At 37.1% G+C, this 13,093-nt stretch overlaps 1 protein-coding gene across 1 annotated transcript in view; it reads right to left on the bottom strand.

Moving 5' to 3' along the window:
- Window positions 1-13,093, bottom strand: part of csmd3b (CUB and Sushi multiple domains 3b) — a gene marked incomplete at its 5' end in the record, with an annotated part of 443,617 nt that overhangs the window by 237,551 nt on the left and 192,973 nt on the right. The gene's annotated exons all lie outside the window — the stretch shown is intronic.

Raw genomic sequence — 13,093 nt, 5'->3', positions numbered from 1 at the left:
CACACACACACACACACACACATTGTATATGTTATTTTGGTTAAACTCAAAGGTAAAGCCCTGCCCCACTGCCGCCACCACACAGAACTGTCAAAATAACGACTGTTGTTCTTTTTCATACGGTTACAGTGGAAAACAATAGAAAAAAAAAAAATAATAATCAGGAGAAAAGAATGCAGCAACTAAAAAAGAGCTATTTCACTTAAATGGCAATGGAAATGATCTATTAATTGTCATTTAAGTGAAATTACTGAACTTAAATATACGAGCTTGATAAAAATGATCATTCTAGAAGAAAATTTCAGATGGCACTTAGAGGCTTTTGCATCTGAACTATATATATATATATACGCTGTAGGTTTGTAAGGAAAAAGGTGGATAGGCCTTTTAACAAAACATGTAGGCCACGTCCGAAATCACATACTCTCTTCAGAATCTCACTGGAAGAAAATCCTACTGACTTGAATATGTGACGCTGGATCACAAAACCAGTCACGAGTCGCACGGGTATATTTGTGGCAATAGCAAAAAATACAATGTATGGGTAAAAATTATAGATTTTTCTTTTATGCCTAAATCATTAGGATATTAAGTAAAGATCATGTTCCATGAAGATATTTTGTACATTTCCTACCGTAAATACACTGTAAAAAAAGATTTTTTGGTGAAGTAAATACTACTGAAAAAAACCAATGTAATTTACATGAAAAAGTTAGTTCAGGCAAGAATTTAAAAAACGAAGTAAATTCCATATCAGTACTTAATTCAAGCGAGTAGAAATGAAAGCGTAAATATCAACTCAATAAAATTAAGTAAAAATTACTCAACTTTTCTAATACTGGGGTTCCCATCATGCACTGGACCTTGAATAATTAATGAGGTTCATTTTTCACTGTTTTATCATTGCTTTTGTTGTCAGGATTAGTAACTTGCCATTTTGTGACATTTCGAGTAAATTTTCTGCTCAAAATGACACATTCAAACACAAAAATGATCCATCAAATGTTACCGTCATTGTGTATTGTCTACCAAGTATTGAGGTCTTTGCATTCACATGAGGCTTAACATCTGACATAATGTAGTATAAATTACTTAGATAATCTAAGTAAAGCACATACTATAAATGACTGGTATAATTCAATATTATTGTTTGAGTGAAATGTAATGCAAAGGAAATTTCAATTAAATCGATATTAATCAACCTTTTACTAGCCAAGTTAAAATTACTTATTTTCTTTGTTACTTTCTCTTAACTAGGTTAAGTAAAGTTTACTTAATTCCATATTCCAAGTAAATTTAACTTAAAGATTTCGAATTAAAGCTACTGATAAATATGTTTAGGTTTTTACTTGGCAAACTTTGTAAATTTACTAGCATTTTCTGAGTGAAAAAACTTAGCAAGCTTAGCAAGTAAATCCTACTCCAAAATTTTTTCAGTGTATATAAAACATTTATTTTTGTGAGTGAATGCAGCACAATCGCGAACATAAATGGACAACTTTAAAGGAGATTTTCTCAATGTTTCGATTTTTTTGCACCCTCAGATTCCAGATTTTCAAATATTTGTATATCGCCCAAATATTGTCCTTTCCTAACAAACCATACATCAATGGAGTTTGTTTATTCAGCTTTCAGATGATGTATAAATCTCATTTGACCCATGTGACTGGTTTTGTGGTTCAGGGTCACATATTTTGATTCGGGTTAACCAAAGTTTCTTCAAGCTACATCATTACGACAGTAGGTGGCGACGAGTGAGTATCTTATTAAACATAACGAACGATTCTTTCAAACGTTCACTCAATAGTTTCGTTTTCAAACAGTTCACGCCTAAAACAGCGCAAATGTAAAATACAGACAGGCAAACAACACCTTGATATTTGTACTATGAATCATATGTTGGATGTTAAGTATTTCTTTATATGCTTGTGGCCTTTAAATACAATATTTAGAAACCGTACCATTTGTTGCATAGTAACAGACATCTTTTGCTTGGTTTCACACTAACAAAACATACTATGAGATTTCACAGAGCTCCGTCCCAAAGGGAAAACTGGTTTCCAGTCTTTGAAATATGTATTCAGGATTTACATGAAACTTGCAAGACTTTGTTTGTCCCATTGTTGTTATGCGTTGGCACAATCCCAAAACAACAGTACTTGCACACACAAACCTTTCCATGTCCGTGACTTTACATGTCGCAGTGAGTTTAAATTAAAATCTGAAATGGAGTCCCATAAATTAAACATCTGTTACTGTAAAGACCATAAATTAATTACGAGTCAAAACCATTTAGGTTCTTCTGTTTTATGAGCGTAATTTAATTTAAGAAATGAAGAATGGCAAAAGCCCCTTAAATTTAAAAGCCTAACATTAAAAAGTTTTAGTTTTATCCCCTTTTCTGCCAATAACCTACATACTCACAAAGTAGTGCCATGCCAAACTACACTTCACACTCAGCTTTGAGTTTAACACAGCTAACGTGCTTTGACTTTAAGGAAAGTACTTTTATTCTATCCATGCATGACAAATACCATTGAACAGGCCCATATTCGCACATATGTGATTCGCTCCATCATAATGAGTCTTAATGCACCAAAATACAGTGTTTACAGTCATTTTTGATCAAAGTCTCAGCTTTCAGATTGTGTCATTTTTTTGTGCAAAATTCAAACATTAAATGTCATTTTGATGCTCTTTAATGATCACTGCAGCGCCTCAGTTCAAACAGAAACTCAGAGTGCGAATGAATCGATCATTTCTTCTGCTTTACTAACACCTGTAGCATGAAAATACATTAACACTAGATTGGTAATGTATAATGAGAGATGCAGAATAACTTACTGAAATGTTTAATCGTGTATCAACATATTACTTGACATAAAATTTACCCATATCGCTAACAAATGGATGAAACATATTGTTAACTCTTTCCCCGCCATTGACGGAATTTTTCGGCTCTCCGTGTTTTCTCTGTTATACCGTAGGGGGCGCTATTACACATCTTCTGAAAGAATACAGAATCTCCTGATCAAAAGACAGTGAAGAAGAAGCTGAAACAAGTGATATCATATAAGCAGATGCATTATAATAAAAAAAATTTTTATTGCATTTGATGCATTGATTAAAACAGAATGCATGAAACTAGAATAAAACAGGTTTTTTTTTTTTTTTTTTTTACAAACAGAGTTTCTAAAGTTCTTAAGTTAAAGTAAGAAAGTTCTTTCTTTTGAAATATTGAATGTTCAGATATTCAACAAAATATTCTGGGGGCCATGAAACTTTTGTGAAAATGATCAAAAAAGCGGGCACTGGCTGGCAACCTTTTTCAAAAATGCTGGTGGGGAAAGAGTTAAATATAGATGAACTATATTATAAATGCATTACATTTTTACTTAACCTGTTAGTAGGGAGACCAGGGATGGTTGTTACACTTTTCAGCACCTATAACTCACTGAATTTTTTAGCTTGAGTTCTCAAACTTTACAAAGTACCCACATTTGTTTACTACAAATGGAACCAATTCAACCCTCAACAAGAATATCACAGACCTCGTGAGTTGGTGTAAAATACATGGTGTTCCTTTGTTACAACCTACCCCACTACCGGGGTAGGTTGTAACACATGCTAAGTTGTAACAATTAGACAAAAGAAGTAAAAATGGATGCCATACCATATGATATTGTTCAAAACCAGATTTATTAAATAAAAGAACAATGTCTCTTTCTCTCTCTCTCTCTCTCTCAATAACAGACTATGGGCGCTAGCATACACCCGGTGCAAGTGTTTTTTGCTAGTTTCAGTCCGACGCAGTTTTCATTTTCCCGTCCTGTGCCACGTTGTTTAAATAGCAAATGCATTTGAGTCCATTTGTGCGCCCATGGGCTGCTGGTCTGAAAATGAAGTGTATTCTGGCGCATTGCTATTTTGAGGCAACAGAAATAGACTGAGCCATTGACCGACTGAAACCTGGTCTAAAGACAATGGCGCAGTATTTTTTGTTGTTATTTAAACAGCGCGCTAGTAATGTGCGCCTATAGGCGGGTCCACAACGCGCATACACTCTGCTTTACTATTACACACACTGGGACGCACAGCAGCACACAAACATGCCAAATATTAAATATAAAAGGATTACATTGTAAAAGATTAATATTGTGTACATAAATATATGGTGGAATCCGGCTTGTCCTTTAGATGGTCTGCTTGCGGGCTTTATCCTCTCGCACGAGCAGATCCATTTGCGCTCTGGAGACGCGTTCAGTTACTCCGCTTGCAAATTCTGTCATGTAAATAGCGAATCTGCCATGGCCAGCGCACCTGGCTTTTAAAGGGAATGGGAGATGAGACTCTTGACTGGTTTATTTCACGTTACACCCAAAACACACTCATTACTCATTAAGAGAATAGGGACAACCGTTTTAGACCATGCGCCGGGAGCACCGACCATTTTCCCCTTCGTTAAACTAGCAAAAGTGGATTCAGACACGCCCTAAGTGAACTTGCACCGTGCGCTTTAGACCATGCGCTTAGATCATTAAAATAGGGCCCTATGTCTGTTTGGCTCGTGTGTGTGTGTGTGTGTGTGTGTGTGTGTCTGTGCGTGTGTGTTTAAATTTGTCAACTAGAACAAACTTACTTAACAGTACACCTAATAATAACACTAGGCTACTACAATGTACCTAATCAAACAACATCTTTTTATGATCTTTAGGTAAGATCTGTCTGTGTGTGTAAATTAATCTACTAGACAAACGTATACTTAATGATTTACTTAATAAACACTACTTCAATGTACCAGATTAAAGAACATCTTTGTACATCTTTAAGTCTAACCATAAAAAAACGTCAATGTGTGTGTGAGTGTGTGTCTATGTGTGTATATTCTTAAGAGTCACAGTGCTGACAGATGAATGATGCTGGTAACCCGGGAGTGAAGCGAAACTGCATAGGGTGCGTTTCACCCAAACCTTCTTTGGCTTTGAGTCGTTAAATTGCTCCATGCAAACCACTTTATTTAAAACACTGGCAGAGACCCTGAAAATTCTTAGTTATATTCTTAGTATGTAAGAGGATGGTTGTAACACTTTTTAAATAAGTGTTACAACCCTCCCCACTCCTGTCAGCCAATGCTTGTTGAAATTAGCAGGGGAGAAATGCATCACATATTGCCTAAGAAACTACTATTTAGTCTAATATAAGTCGTACAATCATACAAAATCAGTTTTTTCTCTATATATTCTGCATTTGCCTGTTTCCAGCCTTGACAATCACGATCATGCGTGATCGGGTAAGAAGTAGGAAAATACTGAAGTGATCACATGACTCCTATCTTATCCATAATTGGTGAAATTGATGGTGTTACAACTCCATTTACCATGTACTAATAAAATCCTAGTTATGTAAAAAAAAAAAAAAAAAAAAAGTTTGGAATCTTCAGAGGCCACTCAAAAAAAAGTTTTGGAGAAACAATTATAACATTAGAATGCTTTGATTTCTTTTTATTTTCAGTGCATAAAAATGCAAAATGTGTCAAGATGACTCAAAATGATGGAGCAGGTCACAAACTTCTTTAAACTTGCATCATGCAAACTTATTAAAAAGACAACCCACCCATGTCCTTGCAGGCGGGCCCTAAATTTGAAATATACTGAAACCTCAGATAAGCGTCAGCTAAAACGTATAGGTGCCGTGAGACGTAATGCATGTCCCTCAGATAGATGCCTACAGATGACTGAGGAACACACGGTGTGAAATACATGGCCGAATGTAGTGCTTCAGTGATGCCCTTGTTGTAGAAATACAGCTTTGTTTTTAAATTGTAAAGTGAATTTTAGTGCACTGGCAAATTTACTTCAGCTTACTGATGCGATCGTCCCGGCTGCGAGTCGCACTCCTGTATAGCACATGTTATTTGTAATTGCCTGACAGTTTAATTAAATAAGTGTGAATTTTGCAGCAACATAATTTGAGAGGCTGGTGGTGTTCGAACCCAAAGCACAACAGCAGAACTCTGATTCCTCCACAACACCTACATCCTACAGCTGAATAAATCACCATGCAAGTCAATAAACCCTTTCACATGGATAAGTGTAATTTAATCAGCATAGCTCATTCCAAGGTGTCTGCTCTCTCTCTCTCTCTCTCTCTCTCTCTGTGTGTGTGTGTGTGTGTGTGCAAGGTCAGGAAAAGGAAGCGGAGGTTATCAAACACATGGATGAGCAAAGATTCGTACGAGCAAATCCTACCATGTCGGTGCAGTTAATCCACATGGAATGGTGAAACGGTTTATAAATAAGACTAGCTGATATGGTGCTGCATTGGTAACAAATATTGCTCAAAATGTGTACACATATTCTATGATAAAGAACAAAATATGGTTGCAGAACGCATTGCTTTTTCAGTCAATAGACAGATCATATTTAGCTATTAAATAATTTAGACCAAACAGCAACTGTTGCAATGTAGTCTAGAAGTATTTAATGACAGATAATGTCAGTATAGGTGTGTGTGTGTGTGTGTGTGTGTGTGTGTGTGTGTGTGTGTGTGTGTGTGTGTGTGTGTGTGTGTGTGTGTGTGTACAAACATATGAGAGAAAGAGAATATATATATTTATTTATTTATGCAACATATAGTGTATATCTTCATCAAGGGACTCTACATATACATACATACTCCACGTATCTGTATAAATAAATAAATATGCAAGTATGTATACAGCTGGACTAAGTCAAGTTATTTCATTTCGAATGATCCAACTCTATTTATGTCATATGTGATTTAAAGTAAAAAATATTAAATAAGCGTAGACTAAAATGAAGATCTTTGCTCACAAAATTCTGACTTTTTTCTGTAATATGGGATATTTATGATAGATTTAACACATTTTAATACTTTTTTTAAAAGGATGTGCAGACACAGTCAAATGCCATGAGAATGGCAAGAGAAAATGGAAGAAAGGAAGAGACACGGAGAGAGTTTGAGATGTGTGGGAGCGGACAAGGTACAAAAAAAAAATAACAGGAAAAGTCAAAAAGGTTTAATAAGAGGAGAAAGAGACTGCATTCAACTTTCTGAATCTCTCAGTGTGAGATTACTGGCAGTCAATGTACTAGACAGGGAGGACAACAATTCATTATTGCCTGTGATTTTGTTCAGCTGTCAGTGGGTGGTAAACCTTTAACGTACCACTTTTGCTTACTTTTTACCCATAAATGGAGCACATTAGTATCTTAAAGGAACATATTAGTACTGGAATGGTATATAATAGGAGCTTTTGAAAGGATACCACCCTAGTGACAGCTTTTAAGAGTGTTGAGTGCCGCAGAATTTTTGCTTTCAGTGTAGAGAGAAATATTGCTTACCCTGATTATGACATTACAAATCTAATACTAACAGAAACAATTTTAAACACGCTTCAGACACCCAGCAGGGAAAGGTAGTGCAGGTACACCCCAACTTGCGCTACAAATCGAACGAGATTATATAGCATGTATTGTGGGTGTTTGAGATTTTAGAAGTGGTTTATAGCTGAGATGCATATGAATGATGTGAATGACCCACTTAAATCAATACATGCAGCGAAAGACACACGGAACTACAGAGCGCGCTCAGACTCACACACTGAAATGTGGCTTCAAAACACATCGACTTTTCTAAAAAAAAAAAAAACTTCAAAAAGGGAGATTGAGACAAAAGGGAGAAAGCCTTCTCACGAGGAAAGAAAAAATAAGAGCGTATCGTCATTGACCGTAATGGACTTGGCAAGCTTTTAAGCTTTTGCCATGCGAGTCACATCCCGTTCTCAGATCAATAGCTCTCAGTCGTTCTGTGCAAAATTAGGAGAGATTCATTATTAGCAAATGACAGCTGTTAGCATGTTCCTTAATCAAGGAATCTGTCTTAATTGCCTAGATGCTAATTAAGAAAGGTGGCAGCACTAACATAGAGACCCTCTATTATTTGGTGAGCACGCACACACACACATACACACGCGCGCACACGTGCGTAAATGTTACAAAAGATTTCTATTTCTATTTCAATTTTTATTTTTTTTTACTTTCTATTCATTAAAGAATCCTGAAAAAATATGAAGCACAAAAATATGAAGCAGCACAACTTTTGCCAACACTTTATTTTACAGTGTCCTTGTTACATGTTACATGTACTTACCATAGTAATAACAGTAAATTATGCATAATTACATGCAACTAACCCTCAACCAAACCCTAATCCTACCCTAACCCTATAGTAAGTACATGTAGTTGCTTAATATTACTCAGTACTTAAATATATAATTACACTGTAACAATGACACCTTAAAATAAAGTGTAACCCAATTTTTTTCTGATAATAATCCGATTTTTTTTTTTTTTTTGAGCATCAAATCATCATATTATAATGATTTCGGAAAGATCATGTGACACTGAAGACTGGAGTAATGATGCTGAAAATTCAAAAATAGAAAACTATAGAATTTATAGAAATAGAATTTTAAATAGAAAATGTCACTTTACTGTTTCCTAGTAAATAGCCAAGCTGATCTCACAGGAAAACGTAACTGTTACGAGGTGGCGATTTCGTATGAATTTGTACGATGTGAACCGTGCAAAAAAGTATGATTTCAAAAAAGAAATAAAAAAGTAAGCATTAAAGGTCCACCCCCTAAACATACCCGTCACAGGGGAGTAAGCAGACACATACGAAAGCAAGTGAGATTGTACGAATTCATGCGAATTATCCACCATTTCGCCAAAACGTAAAATAGTTACGAACTGCCATGAGATTGTGTTGAAACAGAACACCAATCGCTACTGCCACACACAGAAACGAACACATATTACTCTTTCTGAAACTTCATCAACATCCTGCAGTCCCATGGCGAGAGAGACAGCAAAAGAGAAAGAGAGAGAGAGAGGAGAGAGGGAGCGAGATGAAAGCAGGCACGGGTCTCACACCAGCGGTCGCCTCATCAATCACAGGCAGCCGAAGCCCAGCCGAAGCCCAGACGAATGAGAGGCCGCTGGGAAGCTGCTCGCTTCTCTCCATCAAACTGATGTTTTGAAAGTAAGTAATCAGTGTTCTCCACGGGCACTCTTTCCCTGCACTCCTCCCTCCTCCTCTTGTTCTCCGCTACATGGAGTCAGGGCCTCTCCACCCCATGGCATTGTGGGAGCCAAATTTGATCCATCTCAGCACAGTGGGAAGGACCCTACACTGTACAAACTGCAAGGTGCTTTTTGTGCACAATCATGCTCAGCGGATGGAGGTGGAGGTCGGGAAATACAGATGATGTATACAGGAATGCTGAACGGATGCACTGACACACGATTCAGATGTCTATTAAACCTTTGACCGATACGATCACAGCGAACATTCAGATCTGTGTTCTGACCCAGAGAGAGCAGCTTTCATGTATAGATGTGAAACAGCTTTCATTTCAACCACACAGAGTCATTATTACTGTCTTACAATAATTCAAATGATCACTGAAGTACTGGGATGAAAGTTTACAGTTGGGATATACACACTGATGATGTCTAAGGTAGCGATCAAAATAGAGTAAATCACCTTTTGAAAGTTATTGATGCTTCAAATAAAGATGGTATCAATTACATTGTTGCACCAGTAGGTGGCGACAAGTGACTGTTAAACAATGTATTTGGTATTGAATCATTCATTCAAGAGATTAGTTGCAAGTGAAACAAGTGAAGTATTTACGAGTGAGTCATTGAATCAATCATTCAAATTTATTCAAGTCAAAATATTTTTGAACAGACTGCAGCAATTAACATTTTGTCAGAACCTCTAATAAATGTACGTTATTTTGTTTAGTTGATATATATATTCTAAATAACTATCATTTTAGAAATATATTTTCAGGGTTCTGTTCTGTTTTGTCTTACGGTACGTTTACATGACAACGTTAGGGTTAGATGCTTAAACGCTTAAAACGGAGAAGTTTTTCGACACCATTGTCAAAACGATCCCCATTCACACGGATTCGTGAAAACGACTAAAACGCTGTATTCTGCTGCCAGGCCATTAGATGGCGATAAAGCCCGATTTTAACGATCTGAAACGCAAGTTTCAAACGCGAAACGCAAGTAACTTTGTGGGCGGATCTCTTGCACCCGACGCAAATCTAAAATGTGTTGGTCTGAAGTAGCTACATTACTCATAGGTGTGGTTTGGGCGTAACATGAAATAAACCAATCAGAGCGTCATCACACTTTCTCTTTAAGAGCAGACGCGCTTGTTCCATGGCGGATTGCTATTATAACGGCGGATTTGCCAGACGCACACCAAGAGCGGTTCACAGCCGAGGAGACCGACGTTCTCGTCAGGGCCGTAAAACACAGAGAAGTGACATTGGGGATGGAGAAACCCACCCAAATTAGCTTCGGTTAAACAGGCGTATAATAATTTGGGTAAATGTGTAAGCTAGATTTATGCCTATTTTTTCACATCTTCATGGACACCACAATGATTTCCCTCATGTGGAATATTTTTCCTTGTAATTATGTATGGTTTCAAAAATGTCAACTGCTGTGTCTGTGTAGATGAGAGAAGCAAAGTGTATGTGCGTTGTGCACACGCTACATTATGGCCAAGCATGCGCTCTTAAAATAGCATCTGAATAACATGCGCCACTGACTTTAGATTGGGTTTCTCCTGGTCTGTGGCGGAATTGTTTTCTGAAACTGCAAAATAGCACCAGGGAACGTTTGCGCCGGAACACGCCTCCTCTTTTCGCTGAACCGCTCCCGGGAGCGCAAGTTCATTCCCTAATTTACCGACGTGCGTCTGTGGAGGGAAAAGTCCGCTAAAATAGGAATGATACATGCGTCGTGTGTACAAAGTCAATTGCGCTGGGTGCAAGATAGGGTCCTTTATGTTAAACACGTAATACGCATGTGTATGACGTTATTGTTTTCAGAGATTCACGTTTTTGTTGTTTACACAGAGACTGTTTTCAAAAACGTATTGTACTTTGAAACCCGTTTTCAAAAGTTTGCGTTTTCAGGCACCCAAAACGTCACTGTCATGTAAACGAATGGGCAAAACGCATACAAAGTTTTACGTTTTGAGTTGAAAACGGTGTAGTGTTAAATTTTCCTGTGTCACATTAATTCATCCCATTCACCTGTCACCTCATTAATTAACCCATTAGCTCCTTTCTTTGCTTAGTGTCTTTAAGCCCTCAGTTTCAGTCTGTTCTTTGTCATGTATTATTTAACGTTCATGGTAAAGTGGTTGTGTTTTCTCCAATTGATTCTCCTGATTATTAAATTAAAGATCTTTGTTTGTGTATCTCCTGAGTGGTGCGCTTCACTACAGCGTACTGTGAACTATATAGTGATATATTTACATTTATTATACGCACAGAAATATATAAAAAGAACTGTATAACAGTATACCTATAGCTGAGTTCGTGCTTCCGTGTGCCGTGGATGCTGAATACTTTGTCAATGCTGCTGTCTCAGTACAGTGCCAATAATTAAGTTACTGGGAAGAATTCGCTGTGAGTGACTCTGGAGCTTATGTAAATCAGACACATCTCGCACGCCGGTCACATTTCCACATGAATTTCGTGTTTGGCCCGCGACCAGAACCTCCATTTTGAGGATCAGATTGGGAGGGAGGAAGGAAGGCGGCGAGGCACGCTTGGAGAATAAATGAACCTCGTGCACCAGCTAATGACCTCGCAATGCTTTTACTCAGGAACATATTTCACCGCTGGCTTGGTATCCAACACTCCCAGAAGCCATTTCAATAAAGTCTGTATTTACAGTGAACAATGTGTGATGGCACATGTAATCTGAGTTCGGCAGGCTGATTCTTCTTCTGGCACATGATTCACACAAGTCTTTGTACTTGTTTTGTGCACTATGTACTATTTCGGGTCTTCTGAGAGCACAAAGCAATCCTGTGATACCAGAGTAAATGTGATTATGTGCACCCGCACTGAAATGACACTTTAGTGTCTTTAATCACAGAAAAGAGCTTTTTTTTTTTAAGTGAAATGGGAATTTGGACTTTTAGCCGCACCGTGTGATGAAATGCGCCCCTAAAATGATCCCTAATAAATCCTATTTATTAGGGATAAATAACCCATACATCGATTAAATCATTGATCTCTCAATCAAATAATCAATCAATCAATGCAGGCAGGGATACGTCATCTGTCAATTAGTTTGTCATTAGCTTTGTAGATGCATATATTAGGGGAAAAAATGTATTTTGGGAAGGTGACAGTAATAAATCCCATCATAAGTGCCATTCGTTTGTCATATAAGAGGGCTAATTCCCCAAAGAGGAACGGATTGTAATGGATTACACAGCTCTCTCTCTCTCTCGGTTCTTCATATTTCCCAAAGGATGCTCGGCTAGAGGGCTTCTCTAATCATGCAGCATGACAGAATGTATGATTAAGTATTATAACTCTATGAATAATAAACAAAACTGCACCGTAGCCCAGGCAATGGACACACACTACCAGTTCGGCATCTCACGTCACGTGTTTAGGAAACATGATTGCAGTGGTACCGGAATTATTTGGACAATTAAAATTGAACTAATGTTTTGAATTAGAGGCAAAATATTAAATATGACATTATTTTTCCAAGTAAAATATTATTTCACAAAATGAATTTGCTGGAACCAGTTTGTTAAAAGTAACAGCTATTGGAACTGTGATGTTAGTTTTTTTAAATACATACAGATGACATGAAACTACAGCTAAAATACAAGATTGTTAAAACTGTATATGAATAAAATGTACTTGTAATGACTTAATACACAGAATGATCTATGAGTTTAGCGAGTTAAATTAAGGATCCATCTGTGTACCTGTAACCTCCACTGCACTTACGGTGTTTACAGAAGATTTACTGACTAATGATCTGTGACTATAAGGTGACTATTATTAATAACTGCTGAACAACAGGTTGCTGTGTGAATAAATACAGATACACAACTTATTCTTGTCAATGTATAACTGTAGCTATTATTGTTGACGCAATGTAAAAATGCATATAGACTTGATAAGACTTTAATGTGATTTTTAGTATATGTTGTAGATATAATTGTT

This window comes from Rutilus rutilus, assembly GCF_951802725.1.
Source record: "Rutilus rutilus genome assembly, chromosome: 11".
Classification (NCBI taxonomy): Eukaryota; Metazoa; Chordata; class Actinopteri; order Cypriniformes; family Leuciscidae; genus Rutilus; species Rutilus rutilus.
The sequence above is the reverse complement of the archived record's forward strand: the minus strand, read 5'-3'. Positions and strand labels throughout refer to the sequence as shown.